This window comes from Pongo pygmaeus, chromosome 4 (genome assembly GCF_028885625.2).
Source record: "Pongo pygmaeus isolate AG05252 chromosome 4, NHGRI_mPonPyg2-v2.0_pri, whole genome shotgun sequence".
Lineage (NCBI taxonomy): Eukaryota > Metazoa > Chordata > Mammalia > Primates > Hominidae > Pongo > Pongo pygmaeus.
This window is the reverse complement of record NC_072377.2, coordinates 133,543,447-133,568,813: the sequence shown is the minus strand read 5'-3', so window position 1 is coordinate 133,568,813 and position 25,367 is coordinate 133,543,447. Positions and strand designations below refer to the sequence as shown.

At 36.0% G+C, this 25,367-nt stretch overlaps 1 protein-coding gene across 1 annotated transcript in view; it reads right to left on the bottom strand.

The window, feature by feature from the left end:
* Window positions 1-3,754: 3,754 nt before the first annotated feature.
* SLC27A6 (solute carrier family 27 member 6) overlaps window positions 3,755-25,367 on the bottom strand; it is a 122,051-nt gene continuing 100,438 nt past the window's right edge. The window contains exons 14-16 of the mRNA XM_063665203.1: window positions 12,954-13,030; window positions 7,428-7,556; window positions 3,755-4,555 (exon numbers count right to left, since the gene is read on the bottom strand). The gene's annotated coding sequence lies outside the window, so the exon portion shown is untranslated. The remainder of the gene's footprint in view (window positions 4,556-7,427; window positions 7,557-12,953; window positions 13,031-25,367) is intronic.

Sequence of the window (25,367 nt, the reverse complement as noted above, 5' to 3'; positions counted from 1 at the left end):
TGGCTATTGGAGTGGCACTTTTTCAAAAACATAAATTTAGAGCATGTCACTGCTCTGTTCAAAATCCTCCAGTATATAAAAATAGACCTCAAGACAATCTAGATGTTAGAAATAAGAGAAAAGAACTTTAAAGAAGTTGTGATAAGTATATTCAAGGTCTTAAAAGAAAGGGTAGCCATAAGACTGAGCAGATAGGGAATACCAACAGGGAGATGGAGATGACCGAAAACATAGCCAAATGTCACTTTTCAAGCTAAAAGTGCAGTGTCTGGAGTAAAATGCTCACTGGGTAATCTAAACGTCAGATTATAGGTTCCAGAAGAAATGATTAGTGAAATTGCATACAGGGTACTAGAAATTATCCAATGTGAAGAACAGAAAGAGATTCAAAAAAGTATGATGACAGTTTTAGTAACCTGGAGGGCAATATCAAATGATCTAATGTGTAGTTGGAGTCCAAGAGGGAGAGATGAGACAAGAGTGGAACAGAAAGAATATTGGAAGAAATAATAGCCAAAATAGCACTGTCTATTAAGTCTTCAGTGTGCTGATTTTTATCTCAGAGTCTGCTTTCCAGAGAAATCAACCTGTGACATTTGTTGCTAGGAAAGACGAAAGGAGGCCAAAGTGGATGGATTTTGGAGCTGGGTCACCCACTGTTGGGCAGGTAATGAATGCCTAACCACTAATGTCTGTGGAGCACAGATAGCCCCTGGCAGTTTTTTTAAACTTCCAGCAGAGATGAACTGGCAACATATACTACTGGAAAGGAATGCCTTCACTGTAATTAAGAATTTGAAAAATATGGAGGAAATACTAATTATAAGAATAAAGGAATTGAATGACAATTTCAAAGTTTGATTGATGCTCTAGAAAAAGACAAAAAAAAAAAAGATAGTTGGCAACTAAAAGCTAAGTGTGGAGGCTGGAAGAACTTTTTGGCAGCATCGACTCTCTCAGTTCCTACAATAAGAAGAGAGAGAAAGCTGAGGACCAAGACTAGGACTGAAGAGTAGCAGAGCTCCAAAGAAGGTTAAACTCTTAAAAAATGCATATTTTCTATGCCAAGGTCAGGACTCTGGTTGAGAAATGGGACCATGACACATGGGATAAAGTTGATGACACTGAAAATTATGATCCTTCGATTCTTTTAATTGATCTGGTCTTTAGAAATGACTTACTCTTTTCTTAACGACTAGCATTCCCTCATTTCTTTAAGGCAATGCAAAGCCTTTTCCCTAGCAAGACATTAGCTTTCCCAGGCTCTTCCCTCTCTTTCCCTCCTGATACCTATATCTATAAGTAGGCTTAATTAACAGTAAAATCTGGCCACAGATATGTTGGGCCTGAAAAGAAGGAATATATCCAAAAGCAGCTACAGAATCTAACCAGCATATACCATCAGGAGCAGAGAGATTATGTACAGCACTGGATTTGGAGGGTGTGTGATCGAGGATGTGGAACATAAAAGTTTCTCAGTTAGGAAACACCGTGTTAGGATAGAGGATTTAACACCCTGGTAAGGTTCTTGGGAGATGGTCTGAACACAGTGTTTCTAAGGCTGCTCTTAAATGGGCCATAAATTTACAACCTTACCCCAAGGCTATGTTAACTGTCCTGCCATCTATTACAATATACTCTGAAGAGATATAAGTTAGCTGGACATCCTGCAGAATATCACCTTCATTCACTATATCAATAACATCATGCAGATTGAACAAGATGAACAAAAAGTGACTATTCATTGAAGGCCTTGTTAAGACACAAGTGTTCCAGAGGGGAGTGATAACCTCTAAATAGTTTCAGGGAACCACCATATTAGCAATGTTTTAGGGTCCAATGTCCTAAGGCATTCTAAGACATCCCCTCCAAAGTACAGGACAAATTATTGCTTTTTACACTTGCACTTTCTACCATGAATAAGGAAACACAATGTTTAGGAGACCTCTTTCAACGATGGAAGCACCATATGCCACAACTGAGAATAATGCTATGCTACACCTCATTCTCTGTAAGATGAAATGCTGCAAGATTTTAGTGGGGCTGAGAGTAGTAGAAAGGATTTTGCAGTAGATGCAGGTAGTGATGCAAGCAGCCGTGCCTCCTGGGCTGCATAATATGAAAGATCCTTTACTATTGGAAATACCAGTAACACAAGAAGATGCCATTAGATTTATGGAAAGCCCAAATATGGGAATCATAATGCAGACACCATCAGTTCTGGAACAAAATTGTGCCATCTTCAGCAGAAATTTACACTGTTTTGAAAGGCCATCAAATGACCATGCAGATGGCACTGCCTATCCTGAGCTGTATACTGTCAGACCCACCAAGGCATAAGGTTGAGCAGGCCCAGAAGTAATCCATAAGGAGATAGAATTAGTACGTGTGAGATCAAGCACAGGCAAGACTGTGCAGAACATGCAGTCTACATGATCAGATAGCCTAGACACCAATGTCATCTACTACTATTCTATCAGTGCCTCTCTCTCACATCGCGTGGAAGACCTGTTATCACCAGTTGATGGGGGAGAAAAAAGTCAGAGCTTGGTTCATAAATGGATTGGCTCAGTATCCCTTGATACTTGAAAGACAGGAATGAGAGGAAATTTCCAAGTGAGCAAAGTTTTGGGCAGTGACCTGGTCATCTTCTTTGTATGGAAAGAGAAGTTACCTGAGCCAAGCTTAGAAAATACATAAATTCATGGACAATGGCAAATGACTGAGCCAGCTACTTAGGCACCTGGAAGAAGAAAGATTGGAAGATCAGGAACAACGAGGTCTGAGATAGATGCATGAAAAGATGAATGGGAATAAGCACCAAGCATAACAATCCTCATATCCCATGACAATGCTCACCAGAGAAACCACCATAAGAGAGACACTATACCACCATGAAAACAACCAGAACAGATGAAGGACTCTTACTAATCAATAATAATAACAAGACAACTCAATTAAAATAGAGGAAAAGTCTCAAACAGACACTTTACGAAAGCAGATAAATATTGCCCAACAGGCACATGAGAAAGTGTTTAATATCACTAGCTGTCAGGAAAATGCAAATTAAATCTGCAAAAAAAAAAAATACTATTTCACACTCACTAAAACAGATAAACTAAAAGACAGTAACATCAACTGAAACTAGAACTTTTATACGTTTCAGGGGTGCATAAAATGGCACACCATTTTGGAAAAACTGATATGGCAACATTTTACATAGTAAAATATACACCTGTTCTTTAATCACAAAATCTCTGAAAATAAACATTCTGAACCTAGACACAAAAGAGTACATATTGGCTAGGTGTGGTGGCTCATACCTGTAATCCCAGCACTTTGGGTGGCCGAGGTGGGCGGATCAGCAGGTCAAGAGATTGAGACCATCCTTGCCAACATGGTGAAACCCCATCTCTACTAAAAATACAAAAATTAGCTGTGCGTGGCAGCATGCACCTGTAGTCCAAGCTACTCAGTAGGCTGAGGCAGGAGAATCACTTGAACCCAGAGGGTGGAGGTTGCAGTGAGCCAAGATTGCACCACTGCACTCCAGCCTGGTGACAAAGCAAGACTCCGTCTCAAAAAAAAAAAAAAAAAAAAAAAAAAAAAAGTACATATTGTATGATTCCATTCATATGAAGTTCAAAATAGATAAAATGAATCACTGGTGATTAAAAAAAAAACAGAACAATGGTCACCTGTGGGGTAATTAGATTAATTGGAAGGGGTCACAGGAGAATTTTGTAGGGTGATGGAAATATTCTGTATTTTACTTGTGTACTTTAAGATATGTGCATTTTGTTAAATGTAAATTTTTACCTTAAAAAGTACAATCCAATGTCTTATCTCTCTGATCCTAATTTCTGCCACCACTCTCTCTACTCCAGCCCCACTGTCTCCTTAATGTTCCTCATCCTTTGTACTTCCCATTCTTTCTGCCTGAAAACTCTCTTCTCCCAGATAGCCACACAGCTTCTGCTCCCTCATTTGTCTGTGCACAAATAGGTATCTCAAATCAAAAAGGTCCACCCTTACTGCCTTATATAAAATATCACTATAATCTCACTCTATGCCTATTTCCTGCCTCCTTTTTCTTCTCCTTCTTAATACTTATTACCGTTTGTATACATTATGAAAGTAGAGACTTGTTTATTTTGTTCTCAACTGTGTCACAACTCCTAGAACACTGCCTGACACTATAAATATTTGTTGAAAAGTAGTTACACCAAATATATCTTCGGGATACTGCATTGAAAAATCAAAGGTATGTACAGTCAAACGTGATATTTTTAGGTGAGTTATTTATCTATATTGTAAAATACTCCTGATTGATATTATTCAGTCAGAGGTGATATTTTTAGGTGAGTTATTTGTCTATATTTTAAATTAATCCTGAGGTCACTATTATTAGAGGATTACTGGATTTACTCAGCCGACTCCAAACGAGATTATTTGACTCCATTTGCAGTTTCTCAAGTGTGATAAAGCAGGCAAGGAAAGTCAAGTATCAAAACAACTTTTGCAGTCTTCTCCATGGGGGAACTCTGAAAATATTCTGCAAAGGAAAGGAAGAAAATCAAGATGGAGTTTTATACATAGATGGAATGTGGTATAATCGAGAGATTTTTAAGAGCTACCAGATATATTTTAGAACCAGAAAAGACCTTATATATAATCCAGTAAAGATGACCTAACAGAAAATTATTAATAGGAATTTATTTTTTTATATCATTTTATTAAACCAAATAAACTATAAGATCACCAAAGGTCTTACAGTTGATTGTTGGCACATCCAGCCGTGACTATCACCAATAATATTATTAAAACTCATGTTAATATTAAAGTGAATTACTTGACTTTTTCATCTATTAAATCAATAACTATATATACTAAGAATTCTTTGGTGAAGAAGAAAGATAATGCCCATGCTATTATAGGGTTTACAGTCTACTGGAGGTAGGTAGACAATAAACATGTAAACAAATAAATGAGATATTTCTAGTTAGTGATAAGGCTAGGAAGAAAATATGGCACTCTGCTGGAGTGATATAGGTTGCCTGTGATCTACTTTCTTTAGGAGGAAACATTTAAGCTGAGATCTGAATGGTAAGGAGGAGCATTCCAGACACATGGAAAAACAAGTACAGAGGCTGTTAGAAAGTAACAAGCCTCGTATGTTTGAGGAATGGTGTGGCTGGAACACGTTGAATTCTATGAGATGAGATCAGAGATGTGAGGAAAGGCTATATCATGTAGAGCCTTGAAGGCCACATAAAGAATTTGGTTTTATTCTGAGTGAAATATTTTAATCAGGGAAATTACATAAACAGATTCATGATTTTAAAAGAATCATCTTATTACTATTTAGAAAATTGCATGTAGGAGGCCACAAGTAGAAGGGAGACCTATGGTTAACTATTACAGTAATCCAGGCAAGAGGTAATGGATGGCAGATTGCTGTAGAGAAGTGGTTCTCAGCTGGGGTAGTTTTAACCTAGAGCATATCTGGCATTGTCTGGAGACATTTTTGGTTGTCACAATTGGGAAAAGGGGTGCTACTGGCATCTAATAGGGAGAGGACAGGGATGGTGCTAAACCCCCAACATTGCACAGGACAGCTCTATACAACAAAAATGATTTGACCCAAAATGTCAATTGTGTCAAGGTTGAGGAATCCTGCTCTAGGCTCTTAGTACTATAAATGGAAATGAATGGAGGAACGTGCTATCAAGAAGAGGACCTTTTGTAGATTAGATGTGGGGAAGTCAGGAAAAGGCAGAAATCCAGAATGACTCCTAGCTTTTGTGCTTGAGTATCCAGCAATGCCATAGTGCCATTACTAAGATGAAGAAGACTAGGAAAGAAGCACATGGAGGTGATAAAAAAGAATCCTCTTTTGACCACATTAAGTTTGAGATGCTTATTGGGCATCAAAAGTAGATGATGTTTAGGTAGGCTGCATATATGAGTATGAATCTCATATTCATGGAGAGTAGATTTGAAATATAAGAGACATCTGCACGAAGAAGATATTTAAACCATGGGAATAGATGACACCACCTGGAGGGAGATCATAGCTAGAATAGAAAATGGAACCTATGACAGAGAGTTAAAATTGAATAAATGGGGTAGGAATGAGATTCATGCATTCGATACTGAAGTAGCAAAAAAACCTGAACACTAGAGTAATGAAATTTAAGAAAAAAAATTACTATTAGATTGAGCCAAATAAAATTGCCCAAATAATTCTAGACCTACAAAAACATAAATTTCCTATATCTCAACTTAATAGAAGAAGTGGCCAACTATATAAATGCTACTGAGAAATCAAGTATGATTTGAATGAGTGTAGAGATTATGGTGACACAAAGGCTATTAGTGACTTTGACAGGAGCAGTTCCAGAGGAATAGAGGGGTGAAAAGCCTGGTTTTTTAAGTCAAAGAGAAAATTGCTAGTGAGAAAAGAATCAATCAGTTCTTTAGATTAAGAAGGATATAGGTTTAGAAAAATATCTTTTTTTAGAGATGAGATCTTGCCCTGTCACCAAGGCCAGAGTGCAGTGACACGATTATGGTTCACTGTAGTCTCAAACTCCTGGGCTCAAGGGATCATCCCATCTCAGCCTCCCAAGTAGCTGAAACTATAGGCATATGCCACCACACCTGGCTAGAAGAGTTTCTTTATAAGACAGAAAGTGCTAGAAACATTAGATTATTGTTCAATGCTAGTAAGAGTTAGCCAGAAGAAAAGGAACATATTTTTTGGTACATTAGGAGAGAGGGTAACCGAAAGACTAGTAATTGAATGATGAAAAGGATGAATCCAGAGCACAGAGCGGAGTCTGGGCTTCTTGTAGGATCAGGGGCACTTGTCCCATTGGAAATGAAAGGCAGAAAATGTGAGTAAAGACACAACTAAGTTACTAACAATTTTTTTTTTTTTTTTTTTTTGAGATGGAGTCTCGCTCTGTCGCCGGGTCTGGAGTGCATTCTCCTGCCTCAGCATCCCCCAGTAGCTGGGACTACAGGTGCCTACAGGTGCCTGCCACCACGCCTGGCTAATTTTTTGTATTTTTAGAGATGGGGTTTCACCATGTTAGCCAGGATGGTCTTGATCTCCTGACCTCGTGATCCACCCGCCTCGGCCTCCCAAAGTGCTGGGATTACAGGCGTGAGCCACCATGCCTGGCTATAATTTTTGAATAGAAAAATGAAGTAGTTAATTGTCTAATTATATTTTCTTTTCTTATGTATAACTCTGAATATTTTTAAATGTCTGTTATCCTTATCTCTTGGTACAGTTTATGCATATTTTACTATATTCAAGGCAGTCATAGTTTTAGCCTGGTCTGGTATTCCTAGCTCAGTCTTCTCTTTAAAGAATATACTTTTAGAGACACATTTCTATTTTAGTACATTCACCTCACCATGACCATCTTTCGTGGATAGAAAGATGTTTGCAATTCATTATATTTTGTATTTCAGAATTTTCATGTATCTCATCAGGAAGTTTCTGTCCAGGGCTGTGCCTGGTTCATTTTTAAATAAATGGACTCCTGGAGTAAAAGAAAAAAAAAACAAAATTATAAACTATTTCCCAAACCCACAACTCCCATTGTCTCAAAAATTTATCTTCAGATCTTGAAGTCATACAACCTAAGACAGTTTAGCAATATCTACAGTGATCACATGTTGCCTGGCTTTAACGTCCCTAAGTTAATCAATGGCTTGTTTGGAGTTCTTGGTCACATTGTTGCTAGCCTCACTGCTGTGCTGCAGGTAGGCATGCCACCCTTGGCAAAGACAGCTTTATTATTTGTCATTCTTTGAGCCTTATAGGTTAGCACAGCAGTGAGCAATGACATCTTTCCTCCAGATAAGTTGAAGGAAGTCTCCTTACTCCCACCAAAGGCCCCACCTAGATTCTGGATACCATCCCTTAGAGGCTTCTGTTCTGCACTTATCCCCACCCCTCTCCTACATAAACAATATCTCTCTCTCTCTACTGGATCTTTCTCATTGGGCATGATATTATTTTTAAGTGAGGAGATGATAATATAACTCCTTTTCTACAAATATCATCCCATTTTTCTTCTCTCCATAGAAAAACATTTTGAAAAAGTCTACTCAACTTCTTTCTATTTACTCATTAACTCACCTCAGTATGGCCTCTCCCTCCTCTGTGCACTAAAACTGCTCTTGTCAAGGTCACCAATAATCTCCACATTACCCAATACATGACCCATGTGTCTGGCTAAGGACCATGTCTATGCACTCAATTACTACACTTTTCAAATATATTCAACACATCTCTGATCACTCTCTACTTTATGAAATCCTGTTATTATATCATATTCCCCTTACTTTTCTCCTCACTCTTTTCCTCCTCTAGGCTTTTTTCTTTTTTCTTTCTTTCTTTTTTTTTTTTTTTTTTTTTTTTTTTTGCTTACTGCAGCCTCAAACTCTGAGGCTCAAGCATTCCTCCCACCTCAGTAGCCTCCTGAGTAGCTGGGACTACAAACATGTGCCACCATGCATGTCCAGTTAATTATTTTTTAAAAAATTTTTGTGGAGAGAAAGTCTTGCTATGTTGCCAAAGCTGGTCTCAAGATCCTGGCCTCACGTGATCCAACGGCCTTGGCCTTCCAAGTAGTTGGGATTACAGGCATGAGCCACTGCACCCCATGACTTTTTTTTTCCCTTGCAGTTCTTCTATTATCTCCCTTTCAAATGTTCATAGGCTGAAGTCCTGATTACTTTTTTCTTCTCCCTCTGTTACTTCACCTAATGATATGATCTAGTCTCAGAATTTACATGTGTTGACTTCTCCCTGAACCTCAGACTCATATCTCAAACTGCCTACTTGACCTCTCCACTTGTATATTCCAGTACATCTAAAAAATGCCATGGTCAAAGCAGAACACTTGATTTGTATCCTATAAACATGTTTTCTTCAAAGTCTCCTTCCATGTTAGAAATTAACAATACCTTGGGCCCAGTGACCAAGCTAGAAACTTGTGAGTTATTCTTAACTTATAGCCCTCACACACCACAACATTCATTTTATCAGCAAAGTCCATTGCTTCTGCCAAACTATTGTCAGGTCATTGAAGTTTCTGTAATCCACTGCGGCCACCCTAGTTGAAGATTTTCCTGCTTTAACTCTTCCCTCCAGTCCATGCTGTACACAGCAGAGTGAACTGTTAGAAACATAAGTGAGAACATCTCACTTCTCTGCTTAAAACTTCTTGTTGGCTTATTGGCTTCCTACTACATTTAAAATGAAGTGAAATTCATTTCCTTATCTTGGCCTGCCAGACCTTACAATATCTGCCTTTCTTCTCTTCTCTCATCTATGTATTCTTAACTCTTACTGCTCCAACCACGATGGATGGTGTAAGAGCTTTGCTGCTTCAAAGTCTTGTACTTACTCTGCTTGTAAGACTGTTTGCCAGAATTTTCCCATGCTGGCTCCTTCTCATCCTTTAGGTTTATCTAAGAGTAGATTCCCTCAGTTGAACCCCATACTCTTATCATATTACTGTGTTTATTTTTCTCTTAGCACTTACTATTCAGTAGTCATCTTTTTAAAAAGTTTATTTATGAAGTGTACACACTAAATGAAGGCAGAGACTCTGTCCAACTCTTATCAGAGTATTCCCAGCAGTATAGTTCCTGGGAATAATAGAAACTCAACAATATGTGAGCGAATCAATGAACATCTAAACTAAATTGAGTTTTTCTCCCTCACACTTTTAAAATCCTCTGGTTGAGTAATTTCAAGTCATTTCCCACCTTATCCCCAAAGATATTATAATATGCAGTTGACCCTTGAACAAGGTAAGGGTTAAGGGAATCAAGCCCCTGCTCAGTCAAAACCCTGTGTTTAACTTTTGACTTCTCCAGATTTTAACTACTAATTACCTACTGGTGACCAGAAGCCTTACTGATAGATAACATAAACAGGAAATTATATGTATTATATAATTATAATATGTGTTATATACTGTATTATATGTATTATATACTGTATTCTTGCAATGAAGTAAGTTAGAGAAAAGAAAATGTTACTAAGAAATTCATAAGGAAGAGAAAATCCTTTTACAGTACTATATTTATTGATAGCTTAAGTTTACATTGTCTGTTTCCAAGATGAATTATCTGTCTGGAATGGTGGGCAACTGCAGCTGCAACCTCAATCTACAATACATATCATGCAATTTGACTTTTTCTTGTAGTGTCGTGGGTTTTCTCTGCTTCTTGGGAGCCCTTTCAGCATCGCTAGTGGTACTTTGTGTGGGTCCCATGGTGTCATTCAAGGTTTATGATATTGCACTAAACAGGATGAAAAATACAGGAGATCCACCAGAGATTACTTTTTACTGTGATATGCAATTTACTGAAGCCATAAATGGCTCACATGGAGGTGACTGGCTTCACATGGCACTTTTTTTTTTTTTTTTAAACAAGAGTCTCACTCTGTCACCCAGGCTGGAGTGCAGTGGCGCGATCTCAGCTCACTGCAACTTCTGCCTCCTGGGTTCAAGCAATTCTCCTGCCTCAGCCTTCCGAGTAGCTGAAATTACAGGCACGTGCCACCATGCCTGGCTAATTTTTGTATTTTTAGTAGAGACAGAGTTTCATCATGTTGGCCAGGCTGGTTACGAACTCCTGACCTCAAGTGATTCGCCTGCCTCGGTATCCCAAAGTGCTGAGATTACAGGCATGAGCCACCACTCCTGGCCTCACATGGCATTTTAAGCAGATAGAATATTGAGCTCACAGCAGTAGCAACAGGAGGTTGCTAAAAAATTATTACAGTAGTACAGTATGTACTATAGTTAATTTTATGCAGTTATGATTTAATATTTCATCTTTACATTTGTTTACATTTCTCTTTGAATGGTGCACTGTTCAGTCTGTTCGTGCACATAAGTCTTGATACATTTTAACTTTTTATAATAGACTTGTACATATTTTGTGGTAGTAAATGACAAATAGACTAGTATATCCATATATTTTATATATTCATGACACACCCAACTTTTTAATTTTTGCAATATTTCTATCTGTACAGTTTGTGAGTTTTCTCAAATTGTCTCAAATCTCCAAAACATTTTCTAATCAATCTACTTTAAAAATCAGCATATAAGTGGCACAGTTCAAACTTTTTTTTTTTTGAGACGGAGTCTCGGCTCACTGCAACCTCCACCTCCGAGGTTCAAGCAATTCTCCTGCCTCAGCCTCCTGAGTAGCTGGGATTACAGGCACCCGCCACCATGCCCGGCTAATTTTTGTATTTTTTTTTTTTTAGTAGAGATGGGGTTTCACCATGTTGGTCAGGCTGGTCTCGAACTCCTGACCTCAGGTGATCCACCTGCCTCGGCCTCCCAGATTACAGGTGTGAGCCACCACACCTGGCCCAAACTTGTGTTTTTCAAGGGCCAACTTTAGTTACATCTTTGTATGCTCCAGGGATCTTAAACATAAATAATGTTTTGACAATTGAATTTATTTGTATATATCATATTTACAAATTCTTTTACGTGAAAGAAACAGAATGCCTAAAATAATAACAGTTTATATTTTGCATATAATTAGAAGTCCATGGGAGGGTGATGACCATAGTGTTGTCAGCAGCTGAGCAATATGATACTCTAAGATTGCCATCTCTCAAATTCTACAAATCCTTCCTCTCACAGTCCTATGGTAGCCACTGCCGTTCTAAGCATCACATAATTATATTCAGAGGCTGGAAGCATGAGCAGCACAAAGGAGAAAAACTCTCTGCTTCACTTGTCATTATTGAAAAGAAAATATCTTTTCCAGAAGCCTCTCTATAAACTTCTCCTAGCATGTTATTGGCCAGAAGTGGGTCACATGCCCACCCTGAGACAAAAAAGCAGGTATTTTGATACTAAGGATAGAAGGAGTGGCTTCTGTGTGGAAAACAAAGAATAAGGGCTATATTCTACACAAGTTTAGCCTTATTTGGCATTCCCTCTTTGGCTTTGCTTAGTAAAGGCAGCACATCACACTTGCCCCAGTTTCCACTCCATTACTCTACCCACAATCTTGGCAGGTCTTTCAAAACATGAACATTGTGATTGAAGCAGACAGACAGGCCTAGTGCTTTCTCTATTTAGGTAATATATGTCTGGCTTTTCTACATGGCCTCTGTGGCCAGTTTATATTGTCAATTCTGCACCTATATTAAATTTTAAAATCTAGCTATGAAGAGTTTAAGTGATTTCACATAACCTCCTTTCTGAAGACTAAACTTGGCAAAAATAGGATTTCTAAAGGATTGGAAAAATTAATATTGCTATGATGCCAACATCTACTATCACAGGCCAGATTTTTTTTTTACCAATTTATTAAAAAATTGATTGGAATATCTTCATCTCATACAATTTTTCAGTAACAACCACTCCACCCCTAATATGCTACCCCCAAACACTGGTGCTACTGGATTTTTAAACTTTAGAGAGTAAAGAAAATAATCTTTGAGGCTACAACAAAGAATAAACTTAATGGGACTTTTTATGCACAAATTGTGTACTTTTTGTTAGCCTTCTAAGTCAATTGTCTACTTTCTAGGTTTCTGAATGAATTTGTGCTTTGGCTTCACCTTGTTGGAATACCCTTTATTGAATATTTAGTGCTAATCAGGCCCCAAATAAGCACTTTACATTCATTATTTAATTTGATACATATAGTAATCCAATGTGGCAAAGGTGTCTTCCCCTTCTTCCACCCTGGCGCCAGCAGTTTATGAAGAAGAATGAGGCTCAGAGAGGTGTAATGGCCTACTTGGGGCCATGTAACTTGTAACTACAGTGTAAGGACTCAGTAGGAAGTCAGCTTATCTGATTCCAGAAGCCCTTACATCACTATAGTAGACCACGTTCTCTTGCATGAATTTCTTATCATTCTTTGGAAGCAATTTTTACCTCCATCTACTGGTTAGGGCCCCCGTCTTCAAGGCTTTGACAAAAACCTTGCACACACTTCCATGTGATTCTGTTACCTGGAATATAAATAAGACATCTTAATTAAGCAGAAGAAGGCTTTGGAGGTTGGCTGCCATCCCCTCTAAGGCTATGCAGGCCTCTCTACCCTATTTCATCTGATTGAAGTCTACTGGTAGAAGGTGAACTGCCAAATGAAATATTATCTTTGCTTTCCTCATCAGAATAACCTATCCAAAACCAAGTTCTGTAATCAGACACAAGTGTCTTGGAAATACACAGTGAATGGTCCTCAAGCTGTTCTAGTTTGTGGCACCTCATAGTGTGAAATTTGGCCATTGTCTTGGAACACTAATAACAAACAGTTTTATAATGCTTAGGGTCTGAGTATTTGTATTAGTTTTTCCTGTGGCTGCTGTAACATATTACCACCAACTGGGTGACTTAAAACAACAGAAATATATTCTTTCACAGTTCTGGAGGCCAGAAGTCCAAAATAAATACCACTGGGCCAAAATTAAGATGCAGAGCTCTGCTCTTTCTGCAGTTTCTCAAAGATAATTCATTCCTTGCCTCTTCTGGCTTCTGGTGGCTACTGGCATTCCTTCACTTACAATCACATCACTTTTTATCTGAGTCCATCTTCACACTACCTTTGTCTATATCTGCCTGTTGTCAAATCTCCCTCTGTTTCCTCTTATATGAATACATGTGACTGCATTTAGGGTCCACCCAAATAACACCCCCATCTCAAGATCTGTAACTTAATCATACCTGTAAAGACTCTTTTTAACATACAAAGTAACATTTATAGTTTCAGGATCCAGGAATTAGGACCAGATATCTTTAGGAGCTATCATTCAGCCTATTGTGGTATTTTATGCATGTAACTCACTTAATCACACAGCAATTGAGTTATATATTGTGATTATTGTCATTTACTGATGAGAAAACTGGGGCAGACAGAGATTATACAACTTACTGAAGGTCCACTAATCACTAAGCGGACTTGTCTAGATTTGAACCCAACAAACTTCTGACCTTAAAAATTTACTGCCACCAGAAGTAAGTGAAAAAATAATTCATATTGGAGAATTCCCCAGACAGAGTGTGCCAAGATAGAAGTCAAATGACAAGAGGTTTCTCCTTTAAAGGCAGTCCTCCTAGGTTATGGAATTTCCCCACTTTCTCATCTTTGGCAGGACTCCTTGTTTCATCGTGTACTTTATCATCTTATACATACACAATCAGTTTAAGTGCAGGGCTTTTAGAGTAATATGAGAAAAGTATGCTGTACAAACTGTATGCAGTTGAGATATTTTCTGAACTAATGGATTCTTAATCAATCTATCAAAATAATGCCATGTTTGAGTTGGAAATAAGCAGTACCCAAACCTTTCTAAATATTCCTTTTTTTTTTTTTTTTTTTTTTTTTTACTTTTAAACACAGACCCTTCTAAAACAGCTTGCTAGACTCCTGTACTCTCAATAACCCAGCTATTTATAGCTTCTTCTGCAACTCCTAGATCTCAGGAAAGGGTTTTGTAAACTAAACATCTGTGGACTCAAACTTGTCAAATTCCTAGCAGGCAACTCCATAAATTTTGGACTAAGGAGACATAAAGTCCCTGCCCCTTAATATATTTGATCTGCTTTTTGCTCAAGTCAAAGATATACTCACTTTGAGCTTTAATCCAGAAGCAATATCCATTATTACCCCTGGCCCACTGATAAAAACTCATCATACACCTACCTACCTGTAAGAGAGACTGGGAATGTAGTCTAGGTATATGTCCTAAAACAAGAGAAACTGAGCTTTTGCTGATTAACTAACAACCTCTCCCATGTAGAACCTTCAAAAGAAATATGCCTGAATATTATACCACAAACATGGTAGAGAGATAATGTAGATCCAGTACTGAGACCACACAAGCTTCAGGGACACACAGGTAGACTCAGATTTGAATGCTGTCTCTGGCTCTTACAAACTGAGGCTCCTAGCCAAGTTACAAATTGTCTCATCTTACAGTTCAGATAATTAACTCTCAAGGGCACTTGGTGAAGATTAAATAAAATGGTGTGTTTAAAGTACTTATTGAAGTACTCATTCGCAGTAATCATTTAATAAATAATTACTATTATTATTACTATTTTAAAGTTTTATATACAACTATATCTATTACAGTTCTTCCTGTTGAACCAGAGTAACCTAAATATATGAGTAAGTTAATCATGGTATATGCATTCAGTAGAATAGACTACAGGCATTTAAAAGTTATTATTGCGAAAGCTACATAATACTACTGAAAATGTTTATAAAATGTTTTACATTTTAAAAGTAGAAGACATTTGGCAAAATGATACATTTAACTAGGTTAAAAAATTTTTAGTCACTATAATGTATGATTTTTTTACTTTTGACTTTTTTATATTTTTGAGTTTTTGGTGACTATTTTACTATTGGGCTTTTTTGTTCTTTTACCTAAAACTTTAATAAAATATTACAGATATCGTTGAAATTCCTTTTACAATCCTAAGTGATACTACTCATTAATTTCAGATAAAACCATTTCTTGAGTTTGCATATATCTTTCCTGACTAGGTATTTTACTGTTTATGCAAATATGTTTACATAAAATATAATATTTAGATTTTTTTAAATTACATGAATGGTATCCACTCTTGATTTGTTTTTTCCATGAAATATTATGTGTCTAATATATATCTGCATTTATTCTCTAGATCTAGCTTCTTTATTTTAACAGTTCTGTAGTAATTTGTTGAATGAATATAATACAGTCCATTCATTCATCACCATAGTTGGATATTAAGAGGTTTCCAAGTTTTTGCTATCCCAAAGAAACACTGCAAGTAACATTCTTTTAAATATCTTCTTATGAACATATGTGATAGATTCCCTAGCATATATTATCAGAAGCAAAATTTCTAGGTCATAGGACATGGTAATACGGAGGTTTATTAAATATAGGCAAATCACTCTCTTACTAAATTTATATTCCTCTAGGAATATATAAGGTCCAATTTTCCATATCTTTTTGCCAATTCTTGTAAGTGCCCCCCACCTTTTCCTTCTGCCAATCCTATGTTTAATGATCTCTTTCTATGGTTTTACTTTTCCTTTCACTGATAAATTATGAGGTTAAACATTTTTCATATGTTTATTGGACATTTAGATTTCATATTCTCTTAACTGTTTAATTCTTTCTTATTTGTATTTAACTTTTACTCTGATTTGCAGGGTTCTGTGTGTTCTCAAAACTAAACTCACTTTAAGATATAAGTATCTCAAATGTCATTGTCTATATTGTGGCCTTGACAAATTGTTTAACAAATAAAGTTAAAAATTAAACGAATATTTGTTTACCCTGGTGGGAAATTATAATTATTTCCAAGTTGTTTTTATTGTGATTAATACATGTGGTTCACTAAAGGCATTGCTGAGGGCAAATGCATATTCCACACAAATCAAAGAAAGACAAGCGACAGAACCGCCTGCAGTTCACTTTTCTTGCAGCTAAAGACAACAGACTCTAAACATGCTGCCAACTGTCGAGGACTTTCATGCTGCTCATCCAGGCTTAAATATCTGCTAATTTAGATGATGGCTGCAGTCCATCAGTTAATAGTATTTACAACAAAAACATATGTCCAGTACTTGGAAGGACAGTCATTAGCTAATGTGAGTCATTTCCAGATGACATAGAGATAATTCATATTGTCAGTATGAATTCGTATTGAGTAATATGACATCTACCAGGGTTGACCTTAAGAATAGATATTGATGGCTATTTCTGTATTGACTATTAAGGTGCTCTCCAAAAGTCAACTCACCTATCACCCAGTTATGAGGTACAGACTGAAACAAACACTACAGCTTGAAGGAAATAGTAGAGACATGAGAAAAAGAAGATGGAAAGAGTCAGAAAGGACTAGGAGGACAGAGACTGGGCAAATTAAAGTCTAGAGGAATTAGGTGATATTGCAGTAACAAATAATCCCTAATAATAATGGCTTAACCCAACAAAAATGTTTTGTTGCTTATGTCATATGGTCTCTGCCCAATGTAGTTACTCAGGAGCTAGACACTACATGAATACCAGAACTTCCTCCTCAAATTGATATACAGTTGACTCTCGAACAATGCAGAGGTTAGGAGCACCAACTCTTATGCAGTCAAAAAATTCAAGTACAACTTTTGACTCTCCCAAAAGTAAACTAATAGCCTACTGTTGACCAGAATCCTTACTGTAATATAGTCAATTAACGCATATTTTGTATGCTACATATGTACGATCTACTATATTCTTACAATCAAGCCAGACAAAAGAAAATATTAAGAAAATCACAGAAGAGAAAATATATTTACTATTCATTAAGCAGAAGTGGATTATTATAAAACTCTTCCTCTTCGATGTCTTCACATTGAGTAGGCTGTGGGGAAGAGGGAGGGTTAATCTTGCTGTCTCAGGGGTGTTAGAAGTCAAAGAAAATACATGTATAAATTGACTGGCACAGTTCAAATTTGTGTTGTTCAGGGTCAACTGTATATCATTTCTGATCACATTTGGTTGTCTAAAGGCAAATCTCATGGCCACCGGAAACTTCAGGGAGAACTGATGTGCCTTCCATGATATTCCTGGAAAGAGGTGAACTGGAAATATTTGATAAACAGCATAGTGACTACCAGCGGCCACTATTCTGATTACCAGATATTGGTTCAATTGGTTCACACTCTGTTCCATACACAGAATCTATCTATTCCCACCCCAAGAAAGACAACCCCAAAATCACACTCAGTCATAGCTCAGTATTGTGGACCACTGTGTTCAATTCATCAGTCTCTGCCTCAAGTTTGGATGTGGCTACTTTTGATATGCAGACTTATCAACAACAAAAAAAGACAAATTAACTTCCAATACACACACACACACACACACACACACACACGTGCGCGCGCGCGCGTTAGTATAGCAGAAACAGACAACCATGATAAGGTGGGAAGCAGCAGGAGACCAGTTCAGGAAGTTAAAAACTACTGTAAACTGCCAATTCAGAGTTTTTTCTGTAAGCCTTCCCAATGAGCAGGATCAGGAGGCTACCTGGTACTTCATTCATCCTAAACTAGGCATAGGATGATACCCGGAAAAGACAGACACAAGGAGATCCCCCACTCAGTACTTTGTCAAATTAACGCAGCAAATTAAAAACCCTACATGAAAAGGCAGATAGGCCCTAGAATATGACACAATTTACTTTTTAACCTAGACTTGTCTTTCAGTTTCTCCATCTGCAAATTAAATTCCCTTGTGGGCTGACTAATTTATACTCCAAGACTCCTTTAGCAAATGTAGTTCCCATCTATTTTCTCCTCATTTTCTTCCTTCCTGTGCAGTTGGAAGCCCCTGAGCTCATTTGGACTGAAGTCTAATATCTGTGCTTCTGGCATCTAGTTTGTTTTGTCCCAACAGAGCCTGCCCTTTACAGAAAATAGATCTATAAAAACAAAGCGACATTTTTTTTTAAGATGGAAAATGTTGGTTAAAGGAAAATACCTAATATCACAACTGTTTTCAATAACTGTGACACAACGGCTGAAAAATAAATTCTAAATGAGAGTGCACGGGGTATCTTTCAATATGTAGATTATATTGTTCTTCAACAGGAACAACATCAAGAAATGATGGGGCCATCTAAAGAGAAATACAGAATGCCACACACCAAAGGGAGTAGCCCTTGAAAAGAAAAGCATGGAGAACTTTTAAATCGAACCAAGTAAAGGAAGCTCTCCCCTTGCTATCAAAGTGTAGTCTGTGCACCAGGAGTGTGGGCATCATCTGAGGGTTTGGGAGAAAGCTGACTTTTGGGTCCTGAAACTTACAGAACCAGAGTCTGTGTGTTAACAATATCATCTGCTGATTTGTCTGTGTTAATGTTTGTATTTATCTAAATTGCAATTATTGAACATTAAAAAACAGAAAAATATAATTTGTTCAGATATTCTTGCACTCTGAAAGCATCACAGTCCTGACAAGTAATTAGTTTCAGTAACCAGTAATTATTAAAATCAAATAGCCTCTTTTGTACTGAAAATAATGTGGAATATTATTGCCAAGAAAAAGTTTACGTGAATGGCAAAGCATTTAATATAAAATTTGAAAAAACTAATTTAGCCAGAAAAATGCCTTATCATTTATATTTACATTTATCTGTACATGTACACAGATATAGAAAATGCAATATAAATAAAACTTGTAACCTTTGTCATATAAACATCTTTATACAATAAAGGATATTTAGACACAGAGAAGTTATCCAAGGTTACAAAATTTGTTAAGTGGCAGAATATAGAATTGAATTTAGTTCCCCCAGCCATAATCTTACATTATATTTGAGACGAATATTTTTATTAAGATTGATTCCAACATATTCCATGATGAATTTTAAATAAGAATTGTGTTACAGCTTGAATGGTATGAGTTTTATTCTCATGTTCTACAATTTTAAAATTAATAACAAATTTTCATCTTGCAATTAAATATTTTTCATAATTTATAATAGATTCTAAATATTCTATGTTGTTTTATCATTATGGACTTACTCTTCCACTTTCCAAACAAAATAGGAGCGTAATTAATTTAAATATTAAGGCTTTAACTCAGAAAAATTTTTATTTCACTGAAGGTTGTCACAAAGTTTAAAATGTGAAACCTTTTCTCATATTTGATTGGTTTTAATCTATCCAGTTTTTGTAATGGAAACCATAAAACATATAAAGTGTTTAAAACTATTTTATTAAATAAATATTTCTCTTGTGTCATTCACTTGTCCCACAGTATTTTGTATTCATAAATGTGAAGCTATCTTTAGATATCATTTTTTCTTTTTCTTTAAAAGATTAATATATATTGGCTTCAAATATTTCTATAGGTAAATAATAACTAATTGTTTAGATCTATGAAGACTTTAAAAATAGAGAAAGTAGGAAACAAAAATATATCTGTTAAAAAATTCAAAATTGCATGACTATCATGATTATAATATTAAAACATTCATGCACAAAGGGTGAAATGCAAAAATAAAAAGGCTATTTTACTAATATAAGGTTATAACTTTTTGTCATTCTAGATATTCACTTAGGATTATACATGTTTTTCAATAAAAATTGAGTTCTCTCTGTCTCTTTTTAAACATACAATTATATGTATATATTTATACACACAGGACAAGTGCTTTCTAATAACATTCTGTGGCATGAATTTTCATCTTAATGATAACTTTAAAGAAATATAAGATCTTAATTTTAACTGAATTAGAGATATTAATCTTTTCCTTCATATTAATAGCCAGTGTTTGGTTTCTGTTTAAAATTTTTCATATCCTTAGTTCATAAAGATATTATATCATTTAAGAACCTTATTGACCTTTACATTTAGATTTGCAATCAATTTGTAACTAACTTTTGCTTATGGCTTATGGTATTAAAACATATTTTTATTATTTTTCCATATGAATATTCAATTTTCCCAGCATAACATTTTGCAATCAATATCATTTCCTCACCATTATTCAGTGCTTCTTTTTTCACAAATCAAATATCCATATGTGCCCAGGTATATTTCTGTGTTTCCAACCCTCATCATTGTTCTATTTTGCTCTCTTTACATCACTATGACAATATCCTAATTATTTTAGCTGTATATTGTCTTTAATTATAGATTGAATTTACTCAATAGAAGAATATTTATGTTTACAATTTCTTTTTGTATCCATTTATGTAAGTTGTATTTTTCTAGAAATTCTAACATCCATTTAACTGAAGTCCCAGAAGGAAAAAAAGAAAATGAGACAGAAAAATATTTGAAAAGATAACAGCAAAAACTTTACCAAATCTAATGAAAGACTTCTTCATTCAGTCCATAGATTTAAGCAACTGAAACTTATTTCAAGGTAAAATTCATGTTAGAGGAAGATAAATGGGTAGAAGGCAAAAGAAGTCACAAAATTAAGAAAAAGAACAACAAAGAGGCAGGATATATAGAAAGCGAATACCAAGATTACAGGCTTTAACACAAACACTACTGATTTAGTTATAAACTCAAATACTAGTTACATTAAATGTAAGTGTACTTAGTGCTAGAACTGAGATTTCTTTTAGAAGTTCTCAGCTGACTTAAAGCTATTCTATAGTCTCTTCAAGAGCTGATTCATTTCCAGTTTACCCTTCTTCCTAGAATGTAACTTTTGAGCCCTAATCTAAAACATTGTGGATTTACAAGTGTCCCCACCATTGATGGGCTGTGGAGTCCAACTTTTGTCTCATACGTCAAAAATTCTTTCAATGGTGCTGCTGAGCTTCCCTGGCACCAGGGATCTGGGGTGATCAAAGGGGCCTGGGCCAAAGCAGCCCCAGATGCCATTCCTGAATTTCTGCTTTCTCGTTCAGTAATTTATTACTACCTTGTTAAGATGCTGATCATGTCGAGTAAATTTTTAAAGCATTTTATGCAGGTTTTCTAGGTTTTCTTTCAGTGGGAAGATTGTCCTAATTATCTAGTTTGCTGCTATCAGTTAAGGGAATTCCTCTCTCTCTCTCTCTCTCTCTTTTTAACCTGGCACAAAGGCTATCATTTTACCTCTTTCAAACCAAATTAAAATGTTAAAATGGTTTCTCGAATTCTTAAACTTCTTAAAAATAATAGTGTAAAAATCTCATTAAAGTCAGAGAATCTCTGAATTCAATCATTAGTATTATATTTAATATTGCAGACTTTGACATTATTGAGCACTTATTTTATTGACATATTTTGAGCACTGATTTTTAATATTTACAAGTCAAGAGTTTAGTGGATTTATTCTGTACATTCCCCATGACCCAATTTCATCAATATTAAAATAGGCACGTCTTATACAAGGATGTTTAATATCAGCTTCTTTTAACTTAGCTAACCCTAAGCAAAAATATAATAATAATAGATAAAATATTAGCAATTTGCAGCAAGTGGACTCCGACTACTCATAATCTGAAAGGAGCACCAAGAAGCTGAAAGGAAGTGCGGAAGTGAAGGTGAATATGTACAGAAGGCAAATTCCACTTTTTCTCGGTTTTCCTAAGATCTATTGTTGCTCTTTGGATCTGTTCTCAAATAGCTGGCAGTTTAGCTAGTATGCAAATAATGTTGAATTGTAGGCTCATTTGACTATTCCTCCCCATCTCAGTTTCATAAGTTGTTATGCTTGGTTATTCTTGATAATGAAAACAGAGCCAGATGGTAAAAGGCTCTGTGAGACATATACCAGAACTTAAATGTTCTTAAGGGAGTTAGTTTTACATAATTCAAAGGATTTTGGTTGCTTCTCTTAGTGTGAATAAAAGATGTGCAGTCACAGACGAGAGGGACTCAGTCACTTTAATACCACAAGCTTTGCTTAATGTAGTTCTGTTTGGAAACTACAGAGTAGGAAAGATTTTCGGGCAAAAATCAAAGTCTCTGATGACTATTGAATAATGACTGTGAATTAGCAAGGTAGTGAATGATGTTGAGAAACCATAATCAATGAAGGAAGATAATTAAGAGATATATTTTAAGGTCTTATGTGAAAAGCAAAGGAACAGTTTCTGACTTGAATGATTAGGTAGATGGATAATGATGACATTTGCTATTATCAGAAATACAGTAGGCTGAAATCCTGAGATCTTTCAATCTTTAAGAAATGAATTGAAAAAGAGGGATAAAGGCCTTTGAGATAAAACAGAGGAGAACTGGAAGAAAGTTATTGTCAAGAAGTCAAGACATTAGAGTTTCGAGAAAAATAAGTGCTCAAAATGTCAAATAAAGCCTGCAAATCTAAACAGAAAATACTGAAAAGCCATTGGATTTAACAATGTGTGTATCATTAAGAACTTCTAGAGAGCAATTTTAACATCACTATGGCATCAAAATATAAGATTTCAGTGAGTTAAGATGCAAAGAAAGTAAGGAAATGGAAGTAACAAGGGCATAAAAGACTTTGGTAGCTATAAAAGGATGCAATGTCAAAGGAGGGCTATTTTTTTTCCCCAGAAGGAGCTAAATTTGGAGATGAAGGTACACCTAGGGGACTGGTAGCATAAACATAACGGAAAAAGTTTATAATTGATAGAAAAAATACCAAGTGAGAAAGAGGACTCTTGATAGAAAGCAATGAGAAGCGGTTGGCCATAAAACTATAGGATATTTTAACAACAGAAGATAGGCAAAAGTTGTTTAATGCAGGTACACATAAATATGTACAGAAAGTTAGCTGTGTACGTGAGGCTCTATCACACCCTGAACTATGCAAGATACATTGATTAAGCCACACTTGGAAATATCAGTTGAGGTTGATTTTTAATATAAATGTTATAAATAAGAGAAATAAAATAATTTTAATAGTTATCCACATAATGAATACTCAAGATAAATTAATTTGTGAACAAATTCAACAAGATTTTAAGGAAAGAATCTCTGCATGATTGAGCTTGAATTATGTTATGGGAAGAAAGGGAGTTGCTGAAGTTCCAGAAAGGCTATATTCTCATCAGTAAGACTGCCCTTAGACTTCAAGGACATCCAGTCTATCAACCAAAGCAAATGTTAGTAGTAATTATAGGGTGAATATGTGAGACGGCAGAAGTAAAAAAGGAGGGCATTCCCAAAAGTGTGATACAAAATAACAGCTGAGAAAAGGGGTTTTGAGGTATTAACTACAATTCATTGCATCAGGTAATCTCTAGTATTTACACTGGTCTTTGGAATTTAGATTAAAATCACACATCATTGTTTGCTTGGTTTACACGTTATCACAGCATCCTGTCCCATTTAGCACTTGTCGTATGGGGATCCTAGATTTTGGCATACCTGGATGAACCTTAAAACTAAGAAAGACAGTGCTAAAGTTGAGTAAATATGTTGAGTTAGAATAGCTAAGAAATTTTTGAATTAAAGTAACTGTCCTTTGGTGTTTGCTTTAAATCACTCCCAGCCAATGCATTTTGCCTTAATCTAATTTGACTTTGATGAACATACTGGGTATTATAAACTTAGCTGTTCAGACCATAGTAAATTAGCTAAGGCTGAACTATTGACCCATGATGAAAATGTAATCACAGGTAAGAGGCCTAAGAGGCTCATAAACCCCTAGAAGCTTTCTCACAGCCTCCTGATAGTCTCTAGGTTAGAAGACTATGCCCTAGAAATAAATTTTTTTCAGCCACAAATGATTAGGAAAGGATTATATTTATAGTTTTTAAAGGAGAAAAAAAAAGAAAAAGAAAAATCAAGTTAATCTCTCCTCTTTCTGTTAACTTGCTTTACCTTCGTTCTTTCCCCTTTCCATCTCCCTCCCACTTTGGGAAAATTAACCGCCAATTTAACTATTGTTTTCTGAACATAGAAATCAATGCAATATGCTCTATTGGCAGATAGAGATGTCAGTGGTCCTCAAACTTTGGAATTAGAAACACCAGAGGGGCTTGTTAAAATTCAGATTACTGAGCCCTGTCCCCAGAGTTTCTAGTTCCATAGTTTCTAGTTCCATAGGATTTAAAATTCAGATTACTGAGCCCTGTCCCCAGAGTTTCTAGTTCCATAGGTAAGTCTGGGGTGGAACCTGAGAACTGCATTTTTGACAAGTTCCTAGGGGATGATGATGCTACTGGTGCAGAATCGCACCTGAGAAGTGCTTCCTAGCTCTAGGTAGCTGCTCAAAATACTCTTTCCCTTGCATGGTACTTAATAAACTGATTCCTTCCCCCCACCACCTCACTGCTTCCTAGATTCAATGAAAATTCAGGCTTGTATTAAAATCCCAGAGCCCTCCCAAATAGTTATGTGCCTCAGGAAATTCTCTGACCTTCAGGGAATCTTGTGGAAATTAAATAAGAACCTGTTAAGTTAAATGGCTACCAAGGTGCCTCACTGCAAATCCAGAAGTCCACTGGTTGCTAACACAGTGCCAATAGGAGTCAGACAAATAGTCTAAACAAGAGCATCTCCCGTTGCTATGGGAGTTAAGTGTGTATCACTTAGACACCTGAGCAAGCCCGAAAAAACCTCATCTGTAGTCTGGAATTTGAGGGTCTTCAGTTTTTTACCTCTGGATGTGTTATCTCCTCTCTATTTACTTATATTTGTCATTGAAATATCATTTCCTCATATGGTTGCAATTTTCCTGATAATCTGCAATTTTACAGATTACTTATATTTACATGTATTATTTATTTTGTTGTCGAAATATTTCCTCCTATTATTGCAATTTTAATGATAAGCTCCAATGTTACAAATTACTTAATGAAATTAGATAAATCTGAATCAGAAATTAAATAAATCAGAATTAGAATCCTTGTTACAATTGTAC